At 37.8% G+C, this 15952-nt stretch overlaps 1 protein-coding gene across 1 annotated transcript in view; it reads left to right on the forward strand.

Annotated features, from left to right (window-relative positions):
- The window catches only part of LOC131584081 (teneurin-2-like), a 215588-nt gene that overhangs the window by 59473 nt on the left and 140163 nt on the right, over window positions 1–15952 (forward strand). The window contains exon 2 of the mRNA XM_058848836.1: window positions 2908–3013. The gene's annotated coding sequence lies outside the window, so the exon portion shown is untranslated. The remainder of the gene's footprint in view (window positions 1–2907; window positions 3014–15952) is intronic.

Here is a 15952-nt window from a genome sequence, read left to right on the forward strand (position 1 = left end):
TTTTAGATGCTTGCAGCTGCGGTATTTCATTTCTATCATTACTGTGTGTGTAATCTATAACCTTCATCGAAGAAACATGACTCATTAATTAATCATTACCAAGGGCAAGACATGCAACAGCATCAAGTGTGCCAAATCCTCTCTCAAAGTTTTTGTGTCTGATTGCTCGTAGATAGCATCTCGGCAGTCCTGGCAGATTACTCTAAAGGACCAGGTCTTGCAGCACGTACTAAATTTATGGGTTTTTATATCAGTTCTTCCAGTAGCACTCCAAGTAATTTGCAACTCTGCCTTCCATTTATTTAACCCTCTTCATACTGCTGCTGTGAGCCCTGCTGCTGTGGTTCCCAGCCCTTCTGGGATAGCTGGGATGGTGGCACTGGTGCAGATGAGCAGCCCTGGAGTTTTCAGCGCTCGTGTGTGCCTCACTGGCATTGAGGTGAAGGCATTATGGAAATGGGCAAACTCTGCTGCAGTGGGGTGGCCACTGTGACTTCTCTTCTGAGAAACAGTGCACTCCATTTTTATGCTGGTTGTGTAGTACCCGCCAAAATTATTTTTAAAGGATCCGGTATTATTCTAAGAGATGTCTGAAAGGAACAACTTCATTCCCTTTGGCTTTGCTTCTTTCCTTGCTCGGTTTGGCTTGTTTGTAAATAGTGGTTGATGTTTACACACACTTCTCCCCTGCTCTCTTACAGAAAGCTACTTCAAGGCAAAGAAATATTAGAACTTGTCAGACTGTATTTTTAGTCTTGGTAACAAGTGCTTTACTGAGAACTCTGTAATGAAACATGAAACCTGTTTTGATTTTTGTTAATTTACTACATGGATATATGATGGTTTATTTGTTTGGCCTGATTGTGTTTTGTGGTTTTTAATTTTTTTAATTCTGTTACAGCTAGACAGTTTCATCTTTCTTTGGACCTTCCACATGTAAAAAGGCCAAAGGAAAAATTGAGTATGGAATTGTAGCTCTACTGCACTTTTTTTACAGTGTCACGTGCTTTTACATCTCCTGTGACTTTGAAAAGCTCTCTACTTTAGTCTGATTTTTAAAGTCATTTTTGCATGATCTTGGAAGTGACTCCAGCAGCACAGTGAGGGCTGGCATGGTGGAAAGGGGAGGGTGACAGGCTGGCAGGGACTGTGCCCCAGCAGAGCCCTGAGCCTGGGCACCGTGGGCTCCAAAGCCAAAAATCTTCTCAGCTATACTCACAAACTGGACAGTGTCCTGTCAGCCTGCAGCTCCCTGGGATCAGTTTGAAAAGCCTGGGTGAGGTGGGCTTCGCTGAGGATTAAAGATGTTTTCTAATGAGGTAGATTTTAGCTCTCACAAATTAGGTATTATTTTTCTTGATAGCTTATCAGTGTCTGTATCTTTGTAACCCAACACTGTTTTTATGGATCTTGCTGTTCCATATCCAGCAGCTCCTGAAATAGTGATACACAAACAGAGAAGGTGTAAAAGAATTGACAACTCTAAGCAAATACTGTAAATGGCACAGAATTACCAAAGCAGGAGGTAGGTATTAGAAGTGTAATTTTCACTTAGGCATAGGTTGATAGGATTGAACAAAAGAAAGTAAGCGTAATAGTGAAAATAAGGAGATTATGAAAGTAAAGACTGCATCCCAAACCCTAATTAGTGAGGTTATCTGCATTTCAGCTTTCACATTTGCTCATTAAAAGCACTGGGGTTTTTTTTTTTTCACCTTGATTCATATTCTTAGGAAATCTTATGCCAGGATTTTGGCCATAAAGATTTTACATGATACTAATGTACAATGTGTATCCAATTCTTTGTCTTATTTTAAAAAAATGATGCTTTATGGAAAGCTGTTGGCCTGAAACATAATTATGCCTATTCATTTCCAGGGAGATAAACCTCAGCAGTTAAGCAGTGCTAGTACATCAAGCTTCTTTTTTAACCAAAAATAAGTACCATTAATTTAAATTCAGTGAAAGCCATGGATAAAGCAGTGTTAAAAGAAAGTAGCTTAAAAGTTTCATGCATAAGAGTGAAAAGCATTAGCTTGTCTTTATAGGCTTTTGTACACACTTACGATGAAACATTTGGCTGTACTATTGATGGTTAACATGTCTGTTCCCCCCTCCAGCCTGTGAGGGTTTTGTATTTTTTTGTGTGGGCTGCCATCAACTATTTGAATTTCTTTGGCAGAACAACCATTCACTTCATCATTATTTCTTATTGTTCAGTTTCATAATGCAAAGTGAAACATGTTTCTTTCCAAGTCATCTTACATATGGTGTTGGCTATGCCTGGATCATTTCATTGACCAGGTGGAAATTGCTGAGGCTATGGACATATTCTTGTTTTTCCAAAAATACTTCTGTGGATAATAGAAATTCTGAAGAAAATGTGGGAATCAACAAGTATTAGAAGGTATTGCATACTGAGAAAGAAAATAATAAATTGACAGAGAAAGCAACCAACCGTCTGTGAAGTGGTGACATCTAAGACTATATTTATTTAAACTTTTTTGTAGTAAAAATACTCAGTGGAAGAAGTGTCATGATGCTAAAGTTTTGAGAAATGCTTAAGATCATCATGTCTTTTTGTTCTTTTGAACTGAGTAGGGTAGATGTGGTCCCTTCTCATTTACTTGTTTAATAGTGTAAAAATTAAATTACTAAGCAATCTCTGTGCTTGAGTATCTGCATTTTGGACAGGGAGGAGGGAAAATAGGAGACATTTGGAAAGAGAATCTAGAAGGTTTATTTCTAACATCTGGTGTGGTTAGATTGTGGGGTCCTTTTGGTGGTTAAAAACTGTGAGAGATAAATACCAAAACGCTATTAAAGCCTTTGCTTACTGGTAGGATTTTACAGGCTTTTTTTTTTTTTTTTTTTTTTTTTTAACTTATGCTTATTTTTTTCTGCCAGATCCATCCTGCTTTTCACTGCCCACTGCAGTAAGAATTCCCTCTCACCTGATGAGCTAAAGACACGACCCCTCAGGACCGCGAGACTGAGCACTGCCGACCTCCCGGTCAGTGAGTACTCACAACTTGAGTTTTGTGTGCTGTTTTGCTCACAAGATGTGTTTATATTGTTGGCCAAAGTGGTTCCATCTATCCTTGAAAAGTGCCTGGGAAGATCTCTGCAGGAAAGTGTTTTTGTAGGGGAAAGCAATTTGTCTCAGCACTTTCCTTTAAAGAACCTACTTCAGTCTTTTCCAGCCCAACTGAATTACTTCAGAAGGTCCCACTAAAAGAAATATGCTTTTTTCCTATCTACCTGCATGTTCATTTGCAGGCATTGCTCATCCTGACAAATTCAGGATCAAATAGGGGTGTTAGGAATTTATTGGTCCTGGCATCAAAATAATTTTTTTCTCACTCAAATGAGCCTTTTGTTCATATTCTGAACAAAAACTATTTAGTCTGTATGATGCTGCATACAGTTCTTTATCTCTATAGAGACAATATATGCCATGCAGAGAAAAGACAAAGAGAAGAAACTTTCCCATTATCTGTTTTTTGTGGTGTCTCTAACTGCTGGTCAGGGTGCTCACAAGACATCCTACAATTTAATTACTCTTGTACACATGCTCTGGGAATTCAGGTAATTACATAAACTGCCACACTTATCCCAGTGTGTCCAGCAGTGGAAATGGGCTGTCCTGCTTAGGAGTAGCTGAAAAATAAAGGGAACATAACCTTCAGTTGATAGATTCCCACCAGAATGAAACCAAAACGAGAGCAAACTTAAGTTTAAAAAAAATAAAAATCTGTTTTCGCTTATGGATTTTAATTTTACTGAGTATATTTTTCAGTGAGACACCTGAGAATTCTTACTCGAGTAATTTAATTCAGTGGCAGTATTTCATAGGAAGCTACCTCCAGATTGAGCCTTTTGTAAAATAAATCTCTCATTTGGAGTTGTTTAATACAACATTTTAAATTGTTTCACTCATCTTGAAAAACATGGCAAAATAGTGGGGTTTAGGTATGGCAAGCACCAAATTCTGAGGAAAGTCTTTAATACACACTGAAAAAAATCAACACATTCTTCTGCATTGTTCTCAATGGGTCAGTTGGTTGTCATTACTTATTTTCTACTGGAAGGTTAATTTCTGACTCCAGGACTGTACTTTTTCAATATTAAGATTAAGATCCGTGCTCCATAATTAAGTAAATTGCTCCAAGGGCCTGATCTTTAAATTTTCAAATTTTATGTAGTGTAAGAAAATTAAAATGAGAAAAATGAGATGCTTCAGTATAAGGAATGCTTTATACTGAGAAAATCTAGTGGGATTGTGATGGTTTTTAAATTTATTATATTATGAGTCTAGGTTTCATGCCAGTTTTCTGCCCATTCTGTACAGTTAGAAATGTAAATCAGGGGATTCCTGAAATCTGTTTTGACTATTATAAATGTATCTATCTAGTCTATGTATAAGCTGTTTTTATATGCTCTGTGTATATGTTCCTGTATTTAAGGGATCTTCATAACCCATCTTTAAGTAGTTAAAGAACAGATTGACAACTACTTCCCACATCAAATACCAGGAGAACAGACATTAAGTGATAAAATATACTGGTCCAGAAGCTCTCACTTTTGCTCTGAATCTCAACAGCAGTTTGTCAGGGAAAGGTTGCAGAATGAGGTCCTCGGTGAAAATTTCAAAAAAGCTGATAGCTCAATCTCAAAATCCCCTGCTGTAGTCTTGGTTTGTTTGTTTATGCTGCCTGTTTTTTGAAATAACACCAAGTGATCTCCCAGGGTCAGACAGTCAGTAGCAAAGCTGAACATCAAACCAAATTCATAATTCCCTGCAGTAATTGGGGTTGAGAATGTTCCTGCTTAAACTTTCAAAATGGTGGCTAGATCCTGTGCATTACTTATTTTCATTGCTCTGGAAAATACTGAGGCCAGGAAGGATTGAAGGATTGATTGATTGGTACTGAAGAAAAACTTTTCTTGTTGCTCTGCATCTTTTGTCTGGGGGAGTTTGCTCTGGGTTTGGTTTGAGTCAAGACACAGTCTGGGACAAGGAGCTCCGTGCTGTTTGTGAGGAGCAGAGCTTTCCCTCCTGGGCAATGAAATATTTGCTTTAGAGGATCTCCAGTACTTCCTCCAGCTGAGAGAGGGCTTCTCACAGAGCCCCAGGACAGGGGAAGAACACAAGCCTCACTAGATCACACACACAGCGTGGTACATCAGCTGATATGGGGTTTCATTTTGGGGCTTTAGGGTTTTGGGAGATGTTCTGTCTTTCCATGCCATGGGAGCTTTCCTTAGCTGCAGGTTTGGGGTTGGGAATTTGCCCTGGGTTCTGTCCCAGGTGCTGGTGACATCAATTGTTTTCAGCCTACTGTAGGTTTTGTTGTCAACTTTGCATTTTTGAGTTGTTTATTTCACTCCTAAACCTGTGTTCCTGTGGATTTCACGGTGTGATGAGGAAGTGCTGGTAACTTCCAATTACCAAACCTTTTGTGTGGTCTCCCCAGCCCTTCAGCACTGCCTGTTTCTGCCTTTTGTTCTTTATGCATCTGTCAGAAACTCATTGTCAGTTCCCAAACAGCTATCGAGACTCATTTCCCTCCATTGTGCCCTTCTCCAGCATCCTCCGTGTTCTTCAGAGGCTGTGGCTGTGACATCAATATTTCAGCATATTTGTTAGGTTTGCTTCTTTTTTTTTTTTTGTTTTAATTTGCTTTCTTTTCAACAAAGGCTGCTATCATCGCATCATGGTGGATCAAAGCCTTTAGAAAGTAACTACCTTAGAGGAAAAATAAGTTTAACTTCTTGAACAAAGCCCTTCTGGACTTATCCTCAAGGGAGCACTCAGTTTCTTAGCTTTATGTATCTTGACAGGAAATTCGCGTCTTCTGAGGGAGTTGGAAAAAAACAGCCTCTTCATCACTGCCAACTTCCGAGCTCTTCTTAGTTCCGAGTCTGGAAATCTTTTGGCATTTTTAGTGCTGCCACTCTGGAAAAAAAAGAGTATTCTGTATGGTTTGAAAACCTTCTGTAAACTCCCTTTGTTATGAATAGTCAAAACTAGTTGAGCAAATTGCTGAAGCTCTCTTTTCACTGTCAGACTTGGATGCCTCTACCATGTTGGATTTATTAGTTTGCAACGATTTTGAAAGGGAACAAAAGTTAACAAATAATGTGTCCTCAGGTATTTGTATCTTTTATTTCTTAGGCAGCAAACTCAAAATCAGAGCTCAATAAGTTAAATGTTAGCACTCAGAAATGGAGCCACAAAAGCAGTGCAACTTCTGCCATTGATTTTTTCCTATGAGTAACTCTTCTGGCAGCAAAGACAGATTACCATCCTGTGTTAGCATCAAACTTACTTAGACTAAATGACTCTAAATTACAAACTGACCAATAAACCAGCATTGCTACAGTGTTGTCCTCCCATTCCCCACCCCATACCTGAACTGTGTATCCCAAATATGAAACAATGCATCAGAAATTAATTTTATTTTTAAATAAATACAGAAAAATGGATGCTGTCCTGGAATTACCAGCAATAATTAAGCCTGATGAAGGAGAAGGGACATACATGAAATTAAAGTAGGCCATTGTAATGTGATAATTACAGAAGTAAAATGAAGGTGTTTCCCGCGCTTTTGTAAATTATGCCTTATCATCAAGTACCAGGTTTTTTTACATTTTTGTTTTTGTTATTAAATTCAGTAAGATATTAATGGTGCTGGCCACTTTTAGGAGTGGTTTTAAATTTATCAGGACATATGCCCACACATTGGCCTTAGCACTGCAAATGTATTTGTTGGGAGAGAAATTTATTTGGCAGCATTCTTTAAGACACAAGATTTGATATGAGGAGATGAAGCACTGCCATTTCTCAAGCACTGCACGAGCAGATGAAGAAATTGAATATTACTTTGGATAAATTCAGGCCTATGGCAGATGTATGGAAGATGGGAATAATTCAAGCAGAACAGGAAGTCTAGGATAATTAAAAGCATAAATGACTGTATCTTAAAACATTTTAGTGGACTCCAGATATGAGTGCTCAGACTGAGAAGAATGTAGTGAGAAAAACTAACTATATAAAAATACCAAATTATCACTAAAGGTTAAATAAAAATGTACTGGAAAAGATAACTGAATGTTTGTAATCCTGTTGTTTAGTTTGTTTTTGGGTTTTTTTGACTGACTACTATGTAGCATACAAAGTTGAGATTTGATAAATAGATGCTGATAATATTTTCTATTTTATGAGAATTCTCTTGGAGTCAGGTACAAATTTTATTAATAATAATCTGCATTCTGTGCCACAACATTGTATAATTCATATGTTCTTAAAATACTTCAGTGGGATATGAGATTTTGTGTGAAAAAGGACATTGTATAATTCATATATTTTTCATAAACTTGAGTGGGATATGAACCTCTGTGTGAAGAAGGCTCTGTGAGGAAAATAGATTTGAGCTTTGACCTTTGAATTTTCTAAATAAGGGCTTGTTTTAATATATGTCATAGTTTTAAGAAGAAAACTCATCTTTTGCCTTCTGTGGGAATAAGGGACTGTGGGAGAAAGGGTGGGGGGAGATGCTGTAGCTATTGAGGCTGGCCTAGGGTGGCAGCTTGAGGGAAATGTTAGGATAACTATCTGAATGCTTCTTAAAGTGACACTGAAGGGGATAGGTCTTGCCTAGAAACTCCAGAAATGCCATTCTGTGTTCTGGGGCTGTCCTTGGAGAGCCCAAAGGTAACAGTTACAGCTCATGACAGATTGTTCTCCTTGAAATGTCTGTGTAACCTGCTACTAGCACTGAATAGGGGTATCTGATGTGAAGGAAAATGTAAAATCCTCTCTGCAGTGCAGTAATCTGCCCCTCATGTATGGTTTTATCCCTTCCTGCCTGTGCTGAAAACTCACCACTGGCAGCTCTAGTCTTGGAAGTCTTCCTGAAAACTTGGTGGGGTTTCAAAAGAAGTTCTGTGTGTTTGAGAATGATGTAGCCCTTCCAGTCTGATGATGAATCTTGGGCTGAACTATTTCAGAGCTACCTGAAAAGGGAAAGGTTCTCAGTCAGCATCTGTCCTGGAAGAAACCCTCTGCCTGTGATTACTTCGTGACTGGAGTTTGAGGTGCTGGGACTGTGTAGGTGTCTGATAAATGTTTTTGGTGGAATAGAGCACACAAATGAAGAATGAGTGGATAAAGCTGCATTTCAGTTCCATTCAGTCCAGACAAAGCTGGTGCATTTGGCTTCATGAACAACTTATTTTTGTGTATTTAACAAAAAAGAAAAAAAAGAAATCTTCATGAGAAGGGCATATTGGTAAATAGATGCTTTCTTTCAGGCTTTCCCTTCGCTTTTTATTGCACTGTTTGTGATTCTAGAAGTAGCAGGTACAAATAAAAAACATAGTTACAAAATACAGTCCGATTGTGAATCAGCCTTAAACTAAATCACAAGTTAACTTCTAGTCAGCAACCTCTATCTGCTTGGATAGGATCTTCAAAAATCAGATGCAGCAGAAAGAAAACAGAAGAAGTAGATAAAAGCTAAACTACCATCACAGTGAGAATCAGAATGTTCAGTGTTCCCAGCCATTGTTGTCTGGGGAAGCAGCACCCCATCAGTACTGGCAGCTGCAGGAGCTTGGTGCTGAAGCTGGGACGTGAATCGGGGACAGTGAGCCTGAAGAAAGGCTCAGGTGCCATCCTGGAGATGGCTGGTGCTGACTGCAGGGAGGGAGAGACAGAGGGAGCAGGACACCTGCCAGGAGTAAATCACTTTTGCACATCAGGGAGGGTTCTAACAATGCCCTAGAGGAACTGGCAGTAGGGCTTGGGAGAGCCACAGGGCTGTGCTGCACTGCAGCCCTGTGCCATCCCTCGAGGTCTGGGAGCCAAGATGATCCATAACATTTTTTTTGTTCTACACTGTTATTCTGCCTTTGAACTCGAAGCTGTGCTCAGGGAAGGTTGTGGTTTGCTAATTGTCTTTAAGCTGTTATTTTCTCCGTGCTACTGGGCCTTCTACAAGTTTGCATTTACATAAATCTGTCTCACAATGTTGGCACCTTTAGAGTGACCTGAAATGGGAAAACAGCGTGATTTCTATTGTCTTATGTGGTCTACTATAGAAAACCAAAATATACCTAAGGATAAATTTCATCAAATTAATTGAGAATTATAAACTTAATGTAACTAGATTTTTATGATTTTACCTTGCACCTGCCCACCTATTTTACTGGCAGATGGGTCTAAAGTTACCTTTTTGAGCATGTACAGCAGAAGCAGCTTTGCTTCATGCAGATCCTTACTGACCCAGCTTTTTATACCCCCTGGCAATCTGCTCTGTGCTTGTACAACACCAGGTTAATTACAGCCCTGTGAACATGTGCATTAAAACAATCTGGCTGCTGGTAGAGAGATATTTTGTTCTTTTGCTTTATAAGACTGCATCTTCTTATTTTTTAATATTAGCTTTGTCATAACTGTCATGTGGCACATTTCACGGACAGTTGAAGTTTCCCTCACTTTAGCAGAAATCCAGCTTATTATGCAGATACCAAATTGTGAGGATGAGCATCTGCAGCTACTCAAGACACAGAGATGCTGGTGATTGTGTCTAGGCAAATCTTCATTTGTTGTGCTGTGTTGCCCCTGAATAAATATGCAGAATATCTGGCAGTTGAGCAGTCACAGTGCAAAAAAAGAAACACACTGGTGTTTTGTTATGTGATAGCTGGCTATGCCACTGACTATAAAGCTATGTAAACCCAAGTGGAAGGAATTTTTATTTAAAAAAAAATATTCTAAATATTTTTCTTATCTCTTTTTTTTGATCGATCGCCTTAGCAACAGAAACAGATGTTTCTTTTCTCTTAGTCATTACATTCAAAGAAAGTAGCTGCTTCAAAAATAAGGAAAGCAATTTCTATGAATTGGGTAGCTATTAATTATTGCCAAGATGTTTTAGGATGATAAAAAGACAAGCAACAATTGGCTTTTTTCTTTAATTGAAATATAGCTATCTAGTTAACCTGTGCTGGTTAGGTGAGCTATAATCTATCTGCTCTTATAGTGCAGTTGTGTGATAAAGACAAGAGTGAGCTTGAATATTTCTGCTTTATTGAGGAGATACGTAGTATCAATGTGCACCAAATGTTTTATGAATTTATGACTTCAAAGCAAGGCAGTGAAGAGTTTGCCTTTAAGACAACTAAATATGCATGGCCTTACAAATATATATTTTTGCACGTCAACTTACAATATGAAATGGTATAATTAATTAAAACATTGACTTTGTTTTACAGTGATGCTCTTTTTCAAATTACTGCCTTTCTTTGGATTGTGATTGTACAATTTTAAGCTTTACTTGGGTTTCAGAAGGGCTTACTGATCCATGTTCTTCATCTGTATGGGCACAAGTGCCTTCCTAACTCACAAGAAATTGGTACATGTAGATGAGATTTAGAGAGAAAGGAGTTAGGACTGCAGGATCAGGGTATGGACTGGTCAAACCAAGAGAAGCTGTTACCTCTGCAGTTTGGAGAGAAGCACTTTTGCTGCTCACCTAGTCCTGAGTGATTGTCATTTAAGATAACTGCTTGTGTATGGATCCACATATGTGCCTGAAAACCAGTGCAAAAAAATGAACCTTCCTTCCTTATAGTGTTAATCTATTTAGTTCATCACATGGGGAGATTTAGTAGCAGTGTTGAGGGAGAAAAACAATTGTTCAGATGGGTGAAATTGGGAAGCCTTAATCTCAACTGGTGCTAAACTGGCTGTTCTTTTTTTACAAGCACATTCTCCTGCAGCATGCAGATCCACAGCAGGAAAAAGAAAACAAAGCCTTTGACATGAATTTACTCCAAGAACCAGCAAAACTCAGAGAAGGAAAAGGTGAAGAAGATTAATATTATTTCACAACCTTTAACCACATTTGGTACTCTCCCCGATGCTTTCCTTTTTCTTTGTCTCCCTCCAACCCTGAAAATAATAATTCTGAGTGGGACTCCTTTTGCCACATGTCGGTGGCAAAAATGGTTTTGAAAAGCTTTTCCAAAGAACCATGTGGAGCATGTATGAGGGCCAGGAACACTGAGAACTTCCTCCATGGCAGAGCTGATGAGCTGGGAGGAGCAGTGAGCAGCAAACCCTGGCTGTAATCCTTTTACCTGGCCAGCACATCAGACAGATGGGCAGGCTGCCCAAATGCTGTTTCCCTGAGAGTTGTAGGGAGCTGGCCATACTCCCCCTCAGGTTTTGCTAAAGCAGTAGCAGAACCATCTGCATTCCAGTTAGATGTGCAGAGTAATCAAAACTACAAATATGAAACCATCCATGATGCCTCAGTAAGTGCAGAATCTTTGTATCTGCTGTGTGCTGGAGGTGGGGCTGTTAGCACAGCTCCTCAGGGGTGGGAGTGCTGCAGGAAGCAGAGCAGCGGGATTTGGGCAGGGCTGTTTCAGGGAAGATGGGCACTGGGGTCTGTTCACCACAGTGGAACTGCTGTATATGGGTGAGGACTAAAGGTATCTTATGGGAGGACCTCAGAAGGGAAGGCTTTCATCAGCTGTGGCCAGGAACAGCATTCCAAGAATGACAGGAGTTTTTGTTGTGGGAAAGAGCCTTAGAAAAGAACAAAACCTTGGTGGGGAGGCAGCCTGCAATGGGTGTCTGCTTGTCTGGAGGCAGCCCTTGCCTGGTGCTGACTGTTAAAGTTAGTTAGGTGTTATTCCTACTCAGTGTTGAGTTTATTCAGTTTATTGCAGGTGAAGCAAATATTGGCACTATAAAATAAGAATAACTAAATGAAATCTTACTGCCAGTGTCATCTTGTGTAAGTGAAATTCAAACAGGTAGATGAACTCTTTATTCACGCATTCTATGCCAGCCTTCGGTTCACTGGCTTACTGCTGACTCCCTCCTAGCTGAATTCTTGGAGTAGGAGGCCTTTTTTGGGGAGCAGGTGCAGATGGTGCAAATTCTTTCATGGTATCTGCAGATAAGGTGGTGAGGATGCCCTTTGGTGCTTGGAGAAATAATAGTCATCAGTGTGGCTCTGCTCAAGGTGCCCTTTTCTGTAGCAGTGCCTGAAAGTTGGTGACTACAAAGTGGAAAAGTTGGTTTGTGATAAGAGCAGAAATTTCACTTCCCTGGTGTCTCCTTAGCTGACCAAGGTACCAATTGTCTTGGTGTTTCCTGGATTTTGGAAAATCATTGCTTACATATTGGTGCTCTATTTGAATAAATGTGGATCATTCCTACAGGGCATTTTGGAAGAAATTGCACATTTTCTTTTGTCCTTGTTTGTTTCATGTGTTAGCTGTGTGCTACTGTCCATAGATTTGCTTACTTGCATAAAAGAGAATTTGGAAGAAAATGACTAATTTTTTCATCATTAAAGTGGGCTAAAAAAATAACACTGGCTAAAAAAGAAAGTGCTCTCAATGCCAACACAGTTTCATGGACACAGCTCTTCAAATGCTCCCATAGCAAATGGGGGCCTTTTTAATCTTCCTGATGAATCATCCCTTAAGATAAAATAGCTGATAATTCTGCAGCTCTTCATGTCTGTCCACAAGTTAATTTAAAGACAGACTTGTCATGAAGAATACTTCTTTGATAATGAAAGAATTAATTCCTCTCAGTTTAATACTAATGAGACTACATGTAAAGTCAGTATTTTGAATTATATGTGAGAATATAGGGCTTAAATATGCACTTTAACTGGACTGAATATTCATAATATCTGTTGAGGATTTTTTTCTGCATGAAAAATAAGTGAAGGTAATTTGTTGAATCAATATTCTTGACAGGACTCTTTCATCTGTGGTTTGTGTGTGGTCTCTCAGGCTGGGAGAGGTTTGTTTTGATTCGTTTGGTTGTTCTTAGTCTGATTTTATAAACAATCTGAATTAATTGCCTTAGGTTGCTTGTGTCACTAAGTTGGAGCAGGCTCTTTGATGACACTGTATAGAGTGTGGTGACACTGTACTCTTGGAATAAAAGAAAATGTATCAGAAAACAATGAAGAGTAATTGTCTTCAAATGTTTGGCAACAACCACTCTAAGACTTCATAGTTACTCTAAATTAAGGGTAAATTTTCAGTAAAAATATTGCATACATTAGAATCACAGAACCCAAAAATTGGTACTGATTTTTATTTTTTTAATTTTACTGTTATGATTATTAATTATGGTGACAGACCTTCAAAACTAAAGACCATTTTTCATTATATATTCCAGATGTACTCTTAAAAATATTACTATTTTAAATAAACTTTATAGAAACACCTCTATAGGACCTACTCTTGTGTGGAATTCATTGTGCTCTCTAGAGAAGTGTAGAATCTGTGGAAAAATGCTTTTCATCCACCAGAGGAAATGGGAAATCTGACAACATGCATTTGTCTACAAAATGTGAAGCAATATTTGATGAAATATGCTTTGTCAATAAAATAAATTGCCAAACAAAATGTAATCCTTCCTCAAAATATGTTTAGCCTACACAGTGAAATAAGCCACTTCCACAAAGTGCATTTGGTTGCTTGAATTATTTTGATTTGCTGTCTATCAGAATCTGTAGATAGTGTCTTGTGTCTTTTATTTTTGTCAGACAGTGTATATCAATCTCTTTTTAATTACCCATAGATAAAATACATTTAATTTGTAGGTAGACATTAGATAGGATAGTTATATGTATGTACATATATGTACACATATGAATGGAGGCAATTATAAATTTAAAGAATTTAGGATCTGTTAAAAATGAATGTGTTTGGCTAAACAGAAATTTATTGCTAAGATTTTACATCTCACAGAAACAAAACCAGACAGTGCTACAATTGGGAAAGACTTTTCAGGTGTGGCTCCTTCACCTTAAGTACAAATATTTTCCCAGATCTGTCAGGAAGAAACATAGATAGAAATGTGTTTATTTTTATCATATGCAATCAAGTAGAAATTACTTTGAAAATGTTATTTCATGTAGAATGAATTAACAGCTCTATAACTATACACTGCATGTTTATATAGAAATGGGTGAATTGGACCACTGCTAATACCTGGACATTGTGCAGTGTTCCAGGATGTGTTTGCCTCCTTCCTTTCTCCTTCCAACCAGGATGCTCCTCTAGGTAACTTCATTTGAATGGAGCATGACTGCCTGAATGAAATAATAATGTAATAATTGTTGAGATATTAGATATCACAGCATTACATTAATATTGCATTATTATTGCATTAATTTGGAGAGTATTATTATTCCTGTCCCTTCAGCTTCATGTTTCTAAGTTAGAACAATGCTAAAACATTTATAAAATCCACATGAGCACGGGACATCAGAAGGATTTGACAGAAAGCTCACTGGGCAAGCAGCAGACCAGTCTCTATATGTGACATATAGGAGCTGTTTTGCTTGGAACAACTTAATCACTGAAATGAGAGATGAGCCCAAGTACCCGAGGATAACTTGGGTACTTGGGTAAATGTCAAATCTGTTGCATTTTTCTATGTTTTAGTGTAAATCAGGATTTCTCACTCTTTTCTCATGTGATTTAAAGCAGTAAATCTTTATGGGAGCTGTCAGAAAATGAATAGCTGTTGTAGAAGAAACTACGTAATAGAGCTTTAAATTATGGTTTTGAATTATGTATCATTTAATATTTTATTACATAATTGTAGATAGCACAACTAATGAAATCCCAATTAAAAAAAAAGTAGTTATTTTTAAAAATGTAGCTATTGAACATCAATCCATTCTTTTTGCTTCAGCTTCTTAGTGCACCAGTGATTAAATTACAGTAACACTTCCCCCTAATACAGTTCACAGTTTAAATACTCTGAATAACATTGTTTTATGTGAGTTTGGGAGACAGGGGTACTGGCAGAGATTAGGACTGTGAAGTTGGTTTTGAGGCATTTTTAGCTTCTGTGTGTGAGGTAGCAAGGTTTATGAATGGGTATTTTCTGCATCTCTTCAGCCTAGATTTTGAATTTTTTCACTATATCTGCTGACTTGGATGAAAGGCTAAGAATTCTCAGAGATAACTAATTCCCTGGAAGATGGCAGAGAATTTTAAATGCTTGTATTTGTTGCAATTGTGATGCTTTTAAATGTTTATATTATTATCTGTCAGAAGAGAGAACAGATTTCAAAATGCCTCAGCTCTAGAGAGTGTCCATTGATGAATGCAGCTGGGAGGGCACCAAAGTCAATCAATCAAACACAGAAAATACCTTATATTTCTGATCAGCAACTGAATTTCACCACTTCCACTGCTCACAGAATTAATAACTTGTCTTGAGAAATTAGCAATACATGGCTTCATCACAGGGAGCTTAAAAATTATATATATATATATGTGTGTTTGGGTATTGTGGGTTTTTTTGTAGTTTGCACATCTTGCTTTTTAATAAATTTTCTAGAAATATCTCACTTTAAATGACTATGTTGAATTTTCATTAAAAATTAAAATAAATAGCGGGGAAAATTAAATGAAAATGTGTATGGACCTGATAAAATTTGGTGAGGTTGTAGTGTAGCTGTAGATAATTCCATATCCAGTCTCTGAGGTAGTCTCTTGAAGACTGCTGCATATTTGTCCTTGGATGAAGAAATAAAGTATCAAATTCTTTCCCATTATATTGAAATTGATTAGAGATAAACAATATTTGAGTTTAATTAGTTTAAAGGAAGCCTAATAATTGGAAAGCAAAAATGACTGCTATTTCAATCCCAGTGTTCAAAGTATATAGAGAATGCTGGAATTTTCTCCACCATTAACATTGTATTTAAGCATTCTAGTTGTTTCACAAAGAGAGAGGAAATGTGCCTGTTCATTTGGGTTTTTTCATGGTATTACAGACAGAAAAATAGATGCACTTCAGGAATAAAATGTCCTGCATAAATTTTTAAAGTATGTTTCTAAAATCTTGAAATGACAAATATTAAAGCAGCTTTATGCACACTCTGTT

This window comes from Poecile atricapillus, chromosome 13 (assembly GCF_030490865.1).
Source record: "Poecile atricapillus isolate bPoeAtr1 chromosome 13, bPoeAtr1.hap1, whole genome shotgun sequence".
In the NCBI taxonomy this organism is placed as follows: Eukaryota; Metazoa; Chordata; class Aves; order Passeriformes; family Paridae; genus Poecile; species Poecile atricapillus.